Consider the following 6,000-nt stretch of genomic DNA (forward strand, 5'->3'; position numbering starts at 1 on the left):
AAAGTGACCCAGAGGAAGGGTTCCCTAGAGTTGTGTCTTTAGGAGTGACCTCTTGGATGTATTTGCTCCAGTGTAGAATGATGTAGATGGGATGTGGTGGCTCAGGGGCTAGGACGCTGAGCTTGTTGATTGAAAGGTCGGCAGCTTGGCGGTTCGAATCCCTAGTGCTGCTGTGTAACGGGGTGAACTCCCGTTACTTGTCCCAGCTTTTGCCAACCTAGCAATTTCAAAAGCACGTAAAAATGCAAGTAGAAAAAATAGGGACCACCTCTGGTGGAAAGGTAACAGCGTTCCATGCACCTTTGGCATTGAATCATGCTGGCCACATGACCATGGAGACGTCTTCGGACAGCGCTGGCTCTTCAGCTTTGAAACGGAAATGAGCACCACCCCCTAGAGTCGGCAACGACTAGCACGTATGTGCGAGGGGGAACCTTTACCTTTACCTTTAGAATGATGTAAATGTGTTAGCATGTAGCACAAAGCTACATGATTTGCTTGATTTTCATTTAATGTCTACACCCAGTCACTTGAATTAGTAAACCTGATTAACAGTTTTGAATTGGGATATATGAATTGTGCTAATTTAGCAAACTTTAAATTTAGATTTTAAGTTATACTCAGGAAATGCCAACCCCCAGTTTGCAAGTAAATGTTTAGAAGTTTTCAGGATATACCAACTTCTAAGATAATCCTAAATAGTATTATAAATTGAATTCAAAATCTCTTTGATTTTGTCAATTTATTTCTTGCCAAATTATTTCTTGAAATAATTTCCAGTTTGAAAATACAACAAATATTTGACTAATAAAAATTGTGCAAACATTGTCATTAAAATCTATTTTTTATCTTCAATATTTATAAATGGTGGAATAATAGGCTTTTGGCTTTCTTCAACACTTCAATATTAAAATATCTTTTCTTTTTTCTGTTAAATTATTTGCATCCTCTGTATCAATTTTAAGTTATAGCCAAACATCCACTTAACAAAGTACATGCCTCATAAATTGCAATGAGACTTACTTCTGAATGGAATTGTATAGGCATAATATTGTAACTCTTGCTGGATTTTTTTCACTCTGACCATATAAGGATCTGACCAAAAACCATCTCGTTCACTTTCTGTGAACGTTTAGTCATATATTCTTGGAAGCTCACAGGTCAGTCCTCTATTTGTTCTTAAAACTGATATTCAGAATTTAGACCATACTATAGTTTTCTTCAGATATTTAGCACCACCACACAATGCACTTTATTCACTGACCAATGCAACTGCAGTGCATGGATTTTTAGACTTTAATGCATGGAATAAAAACATAAACCAAAATTGATTTTATTACCTCAAGTTTCTCTGTAATTGTAAATAAATTTATTCCAACCATTAATAATGTAAAAGTATTAACTGAAGCTAAACTCTTCAATCAATGGAAACATTTCAGGTGAAAAAGCACAGTATCTTATTTGTCAAATTTGTCAAATGTTAAGTAGTAATTAATGACATTTAGATATAGTGATACACTGGCCTAAACAATAATAAAATAATTATTAAAATTATTTAGGTGATGCAGTGTTTTTTCTTGAATATACTAGATAAAACCAGTCTATCTGATATCTGTGTCAGATTGTCCAGATCTTGATGTTTTATGACGCTTCTTGTTTATGTGCCCCCTGTGTGGCACTTCCCTGCAGTTTGTTATTTTTCTTCAACAGTGGAGGGAGGAAACCAACAATGCTGGGCAACCGCATTACATAGCACAAGGTAACCATGGAAGCATTTGTCCAATTGTTAAGACCCTTCCAAAGCGATTCAGCTATTCATTTCTTTGAATCAATATTGAAGCTTTTAAGATTTATTATTCAGGAGCTTAGACAAAACTAATGAAAGAAATTTGTTGTTTTTTTCCATCAGTTCATTCCATCATGTTAAGCATATATTAAGACCTTGTAAACTCTTGTGTACAATAAGTAATGTTACTACTTTTTCCTTATAGAAAGTCTAATCATAAGATCCTGGTATTAACATTCCTGACACTATGTGAAAAGAATTTAAGAACTTTTAAAGCAGATTGCCATAAAAGATGAATCTAATAAAAAGACAAAGAGAACACAAGAATAGAATATGGGAATAGAGCAAATTGCTTCAAAATCCCTCAAAAAAGCTTTTAAAATTATTAGACGTCCCTTGCACTTTACTATTTAAGAATTTTCTCACCTCAATATTTTTTTTAATTATTATTATTAAATAATAATATTAAAATAATATTTTAATTTGTATACCGACCTTCTCCCGAAGGACTCAGTGCGGTTTACAGCCAAGATAAAATACAGTGAAAACACATACAATACTAAAAACATACATTAAAAAACTTATTAAATTTGGCCCAATTTTTAAAATACACTCAAACCCGATAAAAATTAATAAAAATTAAAACCCATAAAATCAGCTAAAAAATTAAAATTCAAGCCAGTCCAGTGAGACGGAATAGATAAGTCTTAAGTTTGCGGCGAAAGGTCCGAAGGTCAGGTAGTTGTCGAAGTCCAGGGGGAAGTCTACATTAAAGATTTTTAAATGTATAGATTTATTTATTTATGTACTAAATGTATATAAGCCATTCATCTCATATACATGATTCTGGACAGCTCACGGTTGCAATTCCATATGCTTAATTGGAAATAAACTTATTTCTTAGTACAGTAACACTATATAACAGGGACGTGGTGGCTCAGGGGCTAGGACGTTGAGCTTGTCAATCGGAAGGTTGGCAGCTCGGCGGTTCGAATCCCTAGTGCTGCCGTGTAATGGGGTGAGCTCCCATTACTTGTCCCAGCTTCTGCCAACCTAGCAGTTTCGAAAGCACGTAAAAATGCAAGTAGAAAAAATAGGGACCACCTTTGGTGGGAAGATAACAGCGTTCTGTGCACCTTTGGCGTCGAGTAAAGCCGGCCACATGACCATGGAGACATCTTCGGACAGTGCTGGCTCTTCGGCTTTGAAACGGATATGAGCACTGCCCCTTAGAGTCCGCAACGACTAGCACGTATGTGCGAGGGGAACCTTTACTTTACCTTTACCTAACACTATATGTCAAATAGTTTTGTCAAAAGAGTTTTACTTGTATACAGATATGAAACCAACTTATTCTAATAATTTATAAAGTTTGTAAATGCATAGGGATAATAAGTAACCACACTGAAAAGCAGGCAAGCTTTTGGTGGGCTATGGAATGTTTTTGGCTATATATTAGTTCGAATGACCAAGGGAAAATAATAGAATAAAAAAGTAATGAAACCAGAATTAAAGCACACATGTGCACACTCACACACACACAAATATTCAATTGTATTTGTTATGTATTTGAACTTTAGGAAGGAAGTTTGGGCGGGAACAAGCACGTTGCTGATTGGCTAATGCCTCAGCCAAAATAGTATTTAAAGAGGGGTTTTTGCCTGTTGGTCTTTGGCTGGGTCACAATAAACTAAAGAGCTGTTGTCACTTGTATGGTCTCCTGCCTTGTCATTGCCCAAACTTAACATTGGCGACGAAGGTGGGATTCTGAGGCAGCGAGACCAGGAAAAGAGCTGAAGGAGTAACGGATTCGCAAAACCCAGCCAGTATCGGAAGCGGTTACATAGCAATGTTCAGCTATACACCGCCAGCGCTGTTTGACCCTGCCAAGGAGAAATGGGGGTCGTACATGGCTCGTTTCGAGTGTTTCCTCGAAGCAAACGAACTACAGGGAGTCTCGGATAATCGGAAGCGTGCTTACTTCCTGAGTCACTGCAGACCAGAGGTTTTCGATACCGCCGAATCGCTGTCGGAACCAACGCCAGTACAGTCGGTACCATGGCAAACGCTGCAAACGACACTGAAAGCACACTACGCTCCGGTGCCGTCAAAGTTTGTTCAGCGTTTCGAGCTAAGACAGAGAGTTCAGCGAGAGGGCGAATCGATAAGCGTGTACATGGCCGCATTGAGGAAAGCCGCGAACCACTGTGAATACCGGGATTTGGATGACTCCTTACTGGAACAACTCATTTGTGGGGTCCGGGACATTCGTTTACAGAGGCGGTTGCTGTCCAAAAGCAACCTAACCCTAGCCCTGGCCCTGGACGAGGCAAGGGCACACGAGATGTCCACCAAAGCAGCGGAGACCCTACAGAAACCGAACACACCGAACACTGGCACGAAAGCAACGCCAGCCCACAGCGAAGTCGTCGAGGCCGAATCCGGGGGCGAGGAAGAAGAAGAGGTCTTCCATACCGGAAGGTCAGAGAGAGGCGACCGGGACGAGTGCGTGAGCTGCAGAGGCCAACACCAACGACAAAATTGCAGATTCAAGGACGCAATTTGCCAGTGGTGCGAAAAGAAAGGGCACATCGCACAGGCCTGTCGAGCCCCACAACCGTCCCACCCAAAATTCAAACCGGCCAATCAGCAGAGCGCTGGACCGACGAAACGGCCAGGGATTGGCTCATCCAAAAGAGGCGCGAAATTGAACCAAACAACTGTACGAGTGGGTCACGCATCAACGTGACTAGAAAAGAAGATATTCACACGGACGCACATCGAAGGAGTGCCGTGTAAGATGGAGGTGGACACCGGCTCGTCGATCATGATCATGTCCTGGGACACCGTCGCGAGGAACCTGCCAGATGTCGCGAAACGCCAGCTGCAAACCCAAAGGCTGAGAGTGCAAGACTACCAGGGAAACCAGATCCCTGTTCGAGGAGTCACGTCCATCAAAGTGAGATACGGGAATTTTAAGAAAACTCTACCGATCACCATTGTAGATGGAAACCTTCCAAGTTTGCTAGGCCTGGACTGGTTCAGAGCCCTAGGGATGGAAGTGACCGGGGTTCACAGCAGTGGAGTCAACCTAAAGGATGAACTGCTGAAAGAGTTCGAGGACATCTTCCAGGACTGCCTGGGCAAGTACGTGGGGACCCCTATTTCGTTTAATTTAGATCCCCAGGTGGCTCCCATTAGGTTAAAGGCTAGGCGGGTCCCCTTCGCCCTTAAGCCCAAGATTGACCAGGAGTTAGACAAACTAGTAAACCAGGGCATACTAGTCCCCGTCGACCATTCCAAATGGGAGACACCGATTGTGACCCCAGTCAAACCGGACGGATCAGTCCGGATTTGGGCTGACTACAAGGCAACGCTTAACAAAGCATTGCAAAAGAGCGCATACCCCGTTCCCGTAGTGCAACATCTGTTGCACTCATTGGGACAAGGGCAGGTCTTCGCCAAACTCGATTTGGCCCAAGCCTACCAACAATTACCCGTAGACAATGACACAGCCAAGGCGCAGACGATTGTAACACATCGAGGCGCTTTCAAATGCACTCAACTCCAAAATCTAATGGAACGTCTGCTACAGGGAATACCGAGGGTCGTGCCATATTTTGACGACGTACTAGTTTCAGCAGAGAACTTAGATGAGTTAGAGGTCAAACTACGGAAGGTCTTGGGCATTTTCAGGTCTGCTGGACTTAAGGTCAAACTCAACAAATGCCAGATAGGAGTTGAATCCGTAGAATTCTTGGGTTATCAAATAGACAGAGAAGGCCTCCACCCCACGGAGAGCAAAGTGCGAGCCATTAAAAAGGCTCCGGCTCCCAAAAATAAGGCTGAGTTACAGGCATTTTTAGGGCTTGTGAACTTCTACGCGGTTTTCTTGTGAAATAAGGCAACAGTAGCAGAGCCGCTGCACAAGCTATTGGTGAAAAAGGCTGTTTGGACGTGGGGCAAGGGCATTCGAGGGCGTTAAGAACCTCTTGTCCAGTGATAGCTTGCTAATCCAATACAACGGGACATTACCACTAGTGCTAGTCTGTGATGCGTCACCCTAAGGGGTAGGGGCTGTCCTAAGCCATAGGCTACCGAACGGATCGGAAGCCCCCATAGCATATTTCTCCCGCACGATGTCAGCAGCAGAAAGAAACTACAGCCTGCTAGACAGAGAGGCCCTGGCCATAGTTTCGGGAGTTAAAAAATTC

The sequence above is a fragment of the Ahaetulla prasina genome, chromosome 2 (assembly GCF_028640845.1).
Source record: "Ahaetulla prasina isolate Xishuangbanna chromosome 2, ASM2864084v1, whole genome shotgun sequence".
NCBI classification, from domain to species: Eukaryota; Metazoa; Chordata; class Lepidosauria; order Squamata; family Colubridae; genus Ahaetulla; species Ahaetulla prasina.